Genomic DNA, 11,571 nt, shown 5'->3' with positions numbered 1-11,571 from the left:
ACTGCTCTGAAAATTCACCTTTGTTTTATATTGTGTTTCTGTTTTCCGTTATTGGATTCTAATTTTGCTTCATTTCCCTATTTTTCTATCTTTATGCCAACAACTGTCTTAACTTACACTAGTTTTGTAACGTCTTAGTATCTATCAGAGCAAGTTTTCTCACTTTTTTATTCTACTTCAGAATTTCCCGGCTAGTGTTGAATGTTTGTTATTCTATACAGATTTTAGAATAAGGTTTTTAAACTCTGGAAAAAAATGTTGGCGTTTGAGGGTAATCTGAAGAGAACTGATGTTTTGAAATACTGAATCTTCCAATCCATGAAAAGTTTTGTCTATTACTATATTTATATCTCTATTATTACATTTACATCTATTTTTTAATTTTCCCATATTCATGGTTTACATGTTTCCTTGTAGATATTTTGCACACCTTAGTGAAATTTATTCCCATGTTTTGCTTTTTAAATATTTTTGAAGTTACTGTAAGTGATATATTTTTAATGTCTGTAGGATTGTTAGTGAAGTTTCCTTTTTTGTTTCTCCCAATGGTTTTGTATCCCTTGTTTTTTTTAATGTTCTTCAGTTTATCCAGGTGCTTAAGAATGTTTCAGTGTTTTCAAAGAATCAGCTTTTAGTTTTGCTAGGTCTCTATAATGTATGTTTGTTTTCTATGTTAATAATTTTGGTTCTTAACATTTATAATTTCTTTTCTTCTATTTTCTTTAGGTGTCATTTGTTGCCATTTTCCCAAGCTATTTAGAGCAGTGCTTAGTTCACTAATTTTCCCATTCACCTTTTCTGGTATAAAGCAGTACATTATTTTTTTTCTTCTAGTAGCTTTAAGTGCACTCCAAATTTTTGGCATATAGCGTTTTGTTGTCACTCAGCTCAAAATATTTTCTAATTTTCATTTTAATTCATTCTTTGACACGTAAATCATTGTAGAAGTCAATTTTTAAATTTCCAAATATTTAGGGATTTCCTAGTAATTTTTTATGATTCAGAGCTTGTTTATATTGACTTCAATTTTTACTGAACTAGAAGCAGAGTGTACAGTTAACGAGAAAGTATAGAGACATACCAAAGGGTTGGCTTGTTGGGTGTCAGTAAGCTGGTGATGAAATTTGGATTCCATTGAAAAGCCAAAATATGTATGACAGGGTTTTTATTATGTTTTGTCTTGTTTTTTAACTCACATCAGTTTATAATAAATATTATTTTTAATTATTCCATGAGATTACTTGTAAAATCATATTGAAATAAGATGATACGAAAAAATATCTTATGGTATTTTATGGTATGTTTTTTTTTTCTTTTTAAAGGCTCAAAATCATTAGGGTAGTAGACCTTGGAGAATAAATCCTTCCTAATTCTTTATGTTGTGGTATAGATATACTGACCCATTTACTCATTTATTTGGCCAGTATTTGTTGAGCCTCTACTATGTGTCATGCATTCTTTAAATAACCGTGATAAAGAGAGCTAGTGTTTCCTTCCTTGTGGAGCTTAAGGTCTGGCAGGTATTGGGAACAGAGTCAAAAATATGCCAGGGTATTATTTGGTTTGGGTCTGTTCTAAAAAGCATAGCCATGTATATATGCTAAGACTTCCTTAGGAAAAAATTATATGGTACATACAATTTAATAAATTCAAAGTTTACAATCAAAATGTCTTTCTAGCATGCAAAGAGGACTTAACCATGTGTGGAAATAATTATTTCTTTATGCAGCATAGAATTTGGACTTTGAAAATACATTACTTAAAACAGTCAGAAATTATTACTATTGGAGTTAATTTTGCACAGATTTGCATCATTTAGGCAGAAGCTGAAAATGTTGTAAGGGAGTTTAAGAGTATATTGTATTCCATTTCTTAATGCCTCATGAGAGTTGCACCTTAAGACAAATTGTACGTGATCACCTGCTAAATCTACCAGTCAACTTTTCACTCCATTCTTTAACAACAGGGAATGTAAGCCCTTATAATCAATATCAATAAATAGCAATATTATCAATACAAAAAGAGCAGTTGGAGGGTGTGTAGACTACCAAGTTAAGTGGAAAACAACATAAGTCAAGTAAAAAAATCTATTTCCTTTCCATCTTGCTATAAGGTAAATTTGAATAAAACTAAGTAAAAAATATGCATTAAAGGAAGAAAATAGGACAAAGTACAGTCATTCTTCATTATTACAGATTCCATAATTACAAATTCACCTATTCACAGGGCACCTGGGTGGCTCAGTTGGTTAAGTGTCTGACTCTTGATTTGGGCTCGGGTCATGATCTCACCATTTGTGGGATCAAGCCCCATGTCAGGCTCTGTGCTGACAGCGAGGAGCCTGCTTGGGATTCTCACTCTCTCTCTCCCTGTCCCTCCCCACCTCTCTCTCAAAATAAATAATATTACAAAAAAATTCACCTCACTAAAATGCATTTGCACCTCTACAATCAATAATCAAAGCCATTACATGTAAGGATATCAAAAAATTTGAGTTACCTTTAGAGCAAGTTCCCAATGGAGGTCAAACAAGATGATGTTCTGTTTTCTTGTTTCAGCTCTCCTTCTGATTATCTTCTTTGCCATTTATTTGGTGCCACATTATTTGCAATTTTATGCTTCTTCTTGGTGATTTTACTGTTTAAAATGGTCTCCAAAGCATAGTGCTGAAGTTTTCCTAAGCATAAGAATGATACATGTGTTAGATAAGTTTCATTCAAGCATGAATTATAGTGTTGTGGCTGAGTCCAAGGCTAATGAATCAATAACATCTATTAAATAAAATGTTTTTAGATAGAAACACACAAAAACCTCTATATACTGATTAGTTGACAACAATACAACCAGAGACTCTTAGGAAACTAATCTTACATTTCTCCTAGGAGTAACGGCTCATTGTTCATTAATTCATCATTCCTAATAAGTTTATAGAATATGACTACTGTGAATATGAAAATCAGCTGCATTTTGGTAGGAAATGTGAAGACAAAAGTTTGGTGAGCATCTGACAAATCTATACATGATGCTACTTAAGAGCACCCAATTTTAGCCAAAAGTTTTTTATTGTCACAGCCAAGGAAAAAGCAAACAAACAAACAAAAACTCAAACATGGCTTAGAGATGGAGAATAAAATGAAGCGAGAATTTGTCTCTAGGGGATCCAGAAGAAGAGAAAATAGAAGCTGAGGCATCTAATCCTTTAAATAACTTTGAAAGCTAGTCCAAAGATTTCCACTTCAACAGAGTTCACTAGACTTCTTTAAAAGGGCATTCAGTTCCCATTGGATTCATCATTATCCCACCCTGGGTGGTTTAAGATATTAAAATTTTCCTTATGCATAAAAAGACATTTATTTTTTTAATTGGCGTACATTTTTTTTTTTTTACTGATTTCACAAATAGTAACTCAACCTTGCCTATATATATAGTCAAAACTCAACCAATGCCAAACATCAAGTACAACATGTTTTGCACACTAGGTCTCTACAAATATTTGTTGAATTTATGAATTAGTGAAAAATGATGTATACACATTTGGGATTCAGGGGTGGAGACAGATATTTATGGCCATCAAGAGGCTATTTTTTTAAGCAGGATTCATGCTCAGCAGGAAGCTCAACGTGGGGCTTGAATTCAAAACCCCCCACAGGTGAAGACCTGAGCTGTGATCAAGAGTCAGCCGCTTAACTGACTGAGTTACCCAGGCACCCCTCAAGAGGCTATTTTTACAGTCATGGTACCGAAGCAGTTCATCAGGAAAGTCATTTCAAAGAAGTGATCTGCTATGCAGAAAGAACTCCAGTCAAAAATAAGCTAATTAAAATGTCTTCCTGTCTGTAAATAAATAATAAATATTTGATGAGAAATCTCAACTGCTCAAAGCAAAATCACCTAGATGCTATACATGGATCCTCCCTAAATCAATTTTTAAAAAAGAATCAAATTGACTAAGAAACGTATAATCCCTGGGGCGCCTGGGTGGCTCAGTCAGTTAAGCATCCAACTCTTGGTTTCGGCTCAGCTCATGATCTCTGCTTCATGAGTTCAAGCCCCATGTCAAGCTCTGTGTGGGCAGTGCAGAGCCTGCTTGAGATTCTCTCACCTTCTTTCTCTGCCCCTCCCTGCTCACTTTCTCTCTCTTGCGTGCGTGCACTCTCTCACTCTCTTGCTCTCTCTCTCCAACATAAATAAAGTTAAAAAAATTAAAGGGGCGCCTGGGTGGCGCAGTCGGTTAAGCGTCCGACTTCAGCCAGGTCACGATCTCGCGGTCCGTGAGTTCGAGCCCCGCGCCAGGCTCTGGGCTGATGGCTTGGAGCCTGTTTCCGATTCTGTGTCTCCCTCTCTCTCTGCCCCTCCCCCGTTCATGCTCTGTCTCTCTCTGTCCCAACAATAAATAAAAAAAAAAAAAAAAAACGTTTAAAAAAAAAAATTAAAAAAAAAAAAAGACATGTATAATCCCCTCTAGAAAGAGTCATCTTGCTATTGAACAGTGGACTACTGTCTTAACATTTTCATCAGTTTAAAACCACAAATAGCTGGGCAAATGATTAGATCTGATTAGGAGTCCATTCTCTTTAGAGCTATGAAGAAATTAATAGGCTTCTCAATATATCAATTGTGAGCTTCAAAGAAAGGGCAAGGTTGTTGGGAAATTAACACTGGCATGAACCAGAACTGGAAATGATTTGTAAACTGAGAAGTTAAAATCAGAAACAGAAGACAGTCTCTGTGTTTGAGAGAGATAGTAACATAATGTGCATTTGTTTTAGAACAGGGATGGACAAATTCTGATCCTTGGATCAAATCTAGCCAATAGCCTGTAGTTATAGTTTTACTGAAACACAGCCATAATTACTCATTTATGCATTATCTTTGACTACTTTCTCACTACAACAGCAGATTGACTAGTTAGATAAGTACCTTATGGCCCTCAGAGCTTAAAATATTGACCATATGGATCTTTAAAGAAAAAGTTTGTCAACCAACTCCTGTCCTACACTAATATCTATCTCTTATGTAGAATTAAGAATAAGGCTCCAAATATTCTGTCCCATTTACTTCTTCTTTGCAGATGTTTTCAATAATTTCTTAATACTAAGTATAATGCATAATGTAAAATATCAAATTTGATTTCCATTGAATAAGCCTTCCTTCCTTTTTACTAAATAGATATTAGATCCTTGTGCATTCTGCTTTTACTTTAGCATCTATCCCATAACAAACTGTATTGTTTTATTAAACCGAGTATTTCTGATACTAACCACAGAAAATTAGATTGAGAAAACAGAATACTGTATAATATGAATAATATATAATACAATTATGTGATTTGAGTCTCTTTCTTTTTCTATTTTCATTTTTCACCTCATGGATCTAGCAGCTGATGCCAAAAAATTAAAAATAATAGTATAATTGCTTGTCTCTGACCCAAGTTTGTTGTCCACTTTATTATCAGTTTTGCTGGAGCTTCAGTTTCTCATTTCTAATACAGTATATTATTTTTTAAAATAATGCTTCATTTTGTTCAAATTGATTTGAAAAGATGTGTTGCTTTCAGTTTTGAGTGTAATTTTTCCCTTGAACCCTGAAATTATAATTATATTTAATATCGTTTCAGTGTGTTAAGTTATACTGCCCTTACAGAAGAAACATAATCTCTTTCTTAGAAAGAAATCAAACTCTTGGAGAAATATAGGTTAAATTATTTAGAGTAAGTGAAGAAACAAAACTCCAACCCAATATTTAGTATTACATTTTGCCAAATATCGTATTATAATGACACAAGAAAGAATGATATGAAGCACATAATGAAAGCACAGAGCACATAGTATGTGGGTTACCATAGAGTTTGGTAAGCTATACACAAACTGATAGCCTGAACTTATTGAAGATGTAAATTGAAGGACACAGAATTATGCTGGCCAAGAGAAATACTATTCAGATTTGATTGTCAAGTGTTATTTTTTTGAAGTGAAATTAAGAATATGCAAATAAGTTTTGCATTTTCTCAATGTTTTTGACGATCTGAAAAAATGTAATTGAATGGAACTTGAATGGAATTATAATAAAGTGAACTTCTCCTGTTGTCTGAGAATTCCTGTTGAAGATTAAAAAAAAAAAAAAAAAAACCCAATAGCTAATAAGCTTCTCTACATTCTGAAGAGGAGCTTTTAGGCATTAGTCACAAGATTTACTAAGATTTGACCATATCTGCTTCCTTCACTCTCCCTACCCCTTGTAGCCAAATAAAAGAAAGACTCAAGTCCATCAGAGGGAAGAATTTATCTGAGTGTTCAGTTATATGGTTATTAAAAATATGGTAATAGTCTCTGTGCCAAACAAAGCTAGTTGGGTTCTGAGAGAATCATATACAGAAATTTAGGGAGTATACTGAAGGTAAGGCTTACATGACATTCCCCACATGGATGGTTGTTGAGTTGGAGAAACTTGTGCCATGGTGCTGGAATGACTTGGTTGGGAGAATTTGGGGACAAGACTGGCACATTTCTCCTTGTTTGCAGGCATAATGTGAATGTAGAAGCCAAAAGGTTACCTTCCTCCATATGTTTCTGAAAATTTGATTTCAGATAGAGCAGTCACAGAAAAATGGAACAAGAGAGGGAAACACTGGGAGTGCCATACATGCCCACTTTTTAGTGTGATAAGAATCAGGGTTGACATAAAATATAGGATGCCCAGTTAAGTGTGAATTTCTGGTAGACAACAAATAATCTTTAATGTAAACATGTCCTCAATATTTTCATGGAACATACTTATTTTAAAATATTTTTCCTTGGGGCGCCTGAGTGGCTCAGTCGGTTGAGCATCTGACTTCGGCTCAGGTCATGATCTCAGAGTTCGAGAGTTCGAGCCCTGCGTTGGGCTCTGTGCTGACAGCTCAGAGCCTGAAGCCTGCTTCAGATTCTGTGTCTCCCTCCGTCTGCCCCTTCCCCACTCATGCTCTGTCTCTCCCTGTCTCTCAAAAATGAATAAATGTTAAACAAAAATTTTTAATTAAAAAAAAATATATTTTTTTCCTTGTTTACCTGAAATTGATTTGGGCTAATCAATGCATGAAAGTGGCCAGAAAACCTGTCACTTCTATTCAGATGTACTCAAGGTTCAGAGAAGAAAGTTCTAAAATGGAATTAAAGTCAATGGTTAAGGAAATACTCACTAATATCCTATTTACCGCCCACATCTATCATTCAGATTCATCAATAACTTGGTTGTATATGAAAATAAGTTATCAACTGGGCTTTTCTAAATTCTGGATGTTAAGTTGATGCCCTTTATTTTTATTTGCTAAATACGACAAGCCTAGCTACAATGCATGCATGAATTAGTTAAAATATGATTACTTGCTATGACAAACTCCAAAATGTATAACGGTTTGTGTATGATAGAATTTATTTCTTATAAATAAGAATTTATTTATAAAAATTACAAAAGGAGCTTATAAAAATTACAAAGGAGCAAGAAACTATTCTTTAATTGGATCTAGATTTATTTCATCTTATGGTCCATCATTTTCAAAGGTGTCTTCCTAGATCTCTGTCCTTAGCTGCCTCAAGGAGGCAGATGTGAAAAGAATATGGAGGACTGTACATGAGAAGTTCTAGTGAGCTAACCTTGGAAATAGCACCACACTCATATTTTGTTGGCTAGAACTCAGCCGTATATCCACATCAAATTCAAGGAAAGCTAGGAAACGCAGGAATAGCTCTGTATCCAGGAAGAAAAGAAAATGGATTTGGTATACAAGTAGCCAATCTCTAGCACACTGAATTCCCATCTACCAGTGGAAATTCTGGAAATTACTTCACCCAAAGCTTCTGTAAATGACCATGTCCAAGAAAGCATTTTCCATAGAGAAGAGATTGATCTGTACTGTACTGTATAGCCCTACTGTAAACTGTAGTGTATACCAGTGGGTGAAGGCAAAATGGAGAGCTACAGAAGGACTTCTAGTGATTAGACAAAGTATACGTCCCATATCAGTAAATTATTCAATATGAGTATCCCAGTGGATAATTCCCATAAGCCCACAAATACAACCCAAAAGAAATTCACATTAGGACACCTGTAATACTACCATATTCTTTACTCCTCTTTCATTAATGCCTTTTTCATCCTGAATGGAACTGGGAATACAGGGAAAGAAGATAGCCAGGGTGAAAAACAGATTATGCATCTACACTGCAAGTCAGGCCAATCTAAGAGGTAGGAAAAAATGGGAAATTAACATCTTTCAATTGAATGTGAGAATGAATTTCTTTGATTTGGGCTAATCAATGCATGAAAGTGGCCAGAAAGCCTGTCACTTCTATTCAGATGTACTCAAAGTTCAGAGAAGAAAGTTCTAAAATGGAATTAGAGACAATGGTTAATGAAAAACTCATTAATGTCCTATTTATAGCCCACATCTATTATTAAGATTCCTTAATAACTTGGTTATATATGAAAATAAGTTATCAAGTGGGCTTTTCTAAATTCTGGATGTTTCTAGCCTCAAATAATACCTATTAGTAATCAACGAGTGTTCTTTGGAAGCAAACCTTTTAGTTTTTGGCTTATTTGTTTTATTTTTAGTCCTACTGAATTTTAAATAACAATGTGTCTTATATATAATTGAATTCCAGTCAGTAACAGCTGAAGTATAGAACTAGACGGAAGTTTTGTTTCATGTTGTCTGGTGCAGATTGATCCCAGGGGCCAAAAGCGCTAATACAAGACTTGATTACAGGGAAAAACAAAACAAAACAAAAAGAAAAGAAAAGAAAAGAAAGAGGAAGGGAGTTGTGAAAATTGGCAATAAAGACTTGCTACAAATCATAACTGCTAATAAAAGGCCACAGTTGTTGTTCTGATATCATTGGCTTATATCATATAAAATTCCCCTGGGTTGTGCTTAAAATGTTTTAAATTTCAAACTAGGGTTATTAAAACTTAACGGAGAGTACTTATATTTTTTAAAATATGATAAATATTTTACTGCAAACTGCTTTCATATATATGAAAATAACATAATCCAAAGATAATATTTTTGTTGTATTTCATTGTTGTAACTCACCTCTTAAACAATTCCCAAGTTCTCTAAATAACTAGCTAGGACACAATACTGAAAAAAATAAAAGCAATAATTAGACAAGAATTCCACCAGGATATGTCTGTAATTTATCCCTTACGTGGAAAGATACTGGCTTTTAGTTTTGCACAAAACAGGTGTTCAAGAAATGTCTTAAATATTGATGCCTCATCATTTCTATAAAAATTAATGTGTTTGAAGCTACAATTAGCAGAAAATAAATAAGTATTGGAAAGAATGCAGATCAGCTTTATGTTACAGTATTCTTAATGTTATCAGAGTCCATTTATTAGAAGGTAAAACAAGTCACATTTTTCAACTTTTTTTGGTAATCTTCTCCATGTCTCCTTAAAAATCATCTATTTTGTAAATTTAAATTTGTAAAGCCTCTATGGAAAACAGTATGGAGTATATTCAGAAAATTAAAAATAGAACTACGACATATGATCCAGCAATCTCACTTCTAGATACAGAGTTGATCGTTGAATGACATAGGTTTGAACCACACATGTTTACTTATATACAGATTTTTTTCAATAACTATAGTACTATAAATGCATTTTTCTCTTCCTTATGATTTTCTCAATAACATTTTCCTTTCTCTAGCTTACTTTATTGTAATACTACAGTAAATAGTACATATAACACAGAAAAATATGTGTTAATCAACTGTTTTCTGCTTCTGGTCAACAGTAGGCTACTTGTAGTTAAGTTTTTGGGGAGTCAAAGTTATATGTGGGTTTTTGACTCCCTGGGGACTGGCCCCTCACCCTTGTGTTGTTCAAGTGTCATTTTCCAAAGAAAACGAAATAATTATCTCAAAGATAGATCTCTACTCCTGTTTGTCAGAGCATTATTCACAATAGCCAAAATTTGGCAAAAAAACTAAGTGTCCACCAACAAGAGAACAGACCAAGAAAATGCTGTACATATATACAATAGAATATTATTCACCCTTTAAAAAAAGGAAATCCTATCATTTGCAACAACATAGATGAACTGGAGGATGTTAAGGTAAGGAAGATTATCCAGACAGAGAAACATAAACACTGCCTGGTATCACTTACATGTATATTCTAACGTTGATTTATTTTTTAATTTTTTTTTTCAATGTTTATTTATTTTTGGGACAGAGAGAGACAGAGCATGAACGGGGGAGGGGCAGAGAGAGAGGGAGACACAGAATCGGAAACAGGCTCCAGGCTCCGAGCCATCAGCCCAGAGCCCGACGCGGGGCTCGAACTCACGGACCGCGAGATCGTGACCTGGCTGAAGTCGGACGCTTAACCGACTGCGCCACCCAGGCGCCCCACTTACATGTATATTCTAAAAAAATGTCAAACTTACTGAAGCAGAGAGTAAACCAATAGTTTCGAGGGGCTGTGGGGTGGAAGAAATAGGTAGAGGTTGGAGTTGATAAAAGTTATAGTTCACCTATAAGATGAATAAAGTCTGAGGACCTAATGTATAACATGGTGACTATATAGTGGGTAACACTCTGTTGTTTAACTGTAATTGGTGAGAGAGTAAAACTTAAATGTGTTCACCAAAAAAAGAGGAAAAAGCAAATATGTGGGGTGATGGATGTATTAATTGACTTGATAAAGGAATCCTTTCACAATGCATACGTGTATCAAACCATCACCTTGTGGTCTTTAAATGGCTTATAATTTCATGTGTCAATTATATCTCAATAAAGCTGAAAAATATCATCTGTTTTAATAAGTTGATTATCAATTGCTAAAAAAATGTGCAGAGCAGGTATTCAATGACTCCATCAGATTAAAGGGTCATCATATCCTACTACTTTCTAAGAAATCACTTGGGAAGGCAGTATGAACACCAAAAGGATATAAAATTCATCAATTAAGAATTAGATTTGTGAGAGAGAGAGAGAGAGAGAGAGAGAGAGATTTATTTGTAAAGTTTATGGTCTTATGAGACCAGAGTGACCAAAAAATAGACTGATTTCTCCTAGCCTCTTGCTTCTCACAGTCTTAGGTTCATTCTCCTCATTCAGCACCTAACCAAATAATGGGCAGAAATAGTAATGCATGGTTAAAATGCAAGCATGATTTTACCAAAGCATGGTTTTTAGAGACAAACTGCCTGGGTTCAAATCTTGGCTTTTCTATCCACTAGTTACTTGACACTCACAAATTACTTAAACTTTCTGAGCCTCGTTTTCTCATAGTTACAAGGAAAATAATGTTGTGAGGATTGAGTGAGTTAACATATATAAAACCACCTAAAAGAGCCCAGAATATAGTAAACACTATGTAATTGTTAGCACTTCTCACCTTTGCAACTTAACCTACCTTTGCTTATTTCTCTGTATCTACTTCCATTGATTGTTTTTCAATAGTAAACATTGTTAAGTATATAGTACAGTGGCATTAATTGCCCTCAATGTTGTGCAACCATCACTATTAACTAATTCAAAACCTTTTTCATCATTCCAAACAGAAACTCTAAAAACATTA

At 34.3% G+C, this 11,571-nt stretch overlaps 1 long non-coding RNA gene across 1 annotated transcript in view; it reads right to left on the bottom strand.

Annotated features, from left to right (window-relative positions):
• Nucleotides 1-2,474: 2,474 nt before the first annotated feature.
• LOC147571886 (uncharacterized) overlaps nucleotides 2,475-11,571 on the bottom strand; it is a 102,460-nt gene continuing 93,363 nt past the window's right edge. The window contains exon 3 of the long non-coding RNA XR_015247085.1: nucleotides 2,475-2,677. This is a non-coding gene — a long non-coding RNA (uncharacterized LOC147571886). The remainder of the gene's footprint in view (nucleotides 2,678-11,571) is intronic.

Source organism: Puma concolor, chromosome F2, assembly GCF_028749965.1.
Source record: "Puma concolor isolate L17-30 chromosome F2, mPumCon1.1.hap2, whole genome shotgun sequence".
NCBI classification, from domain to species: Eukaryota; Metazoa; Chordata; class Mammalia; order Carnivora; family Felidae; genus Puma; species Puma concolor.
The sequence above is the reverse complement of the archived record's forward strand: the minus strand, read 5'-3'. Positions and strand labels throughout refer to the sequence as shown.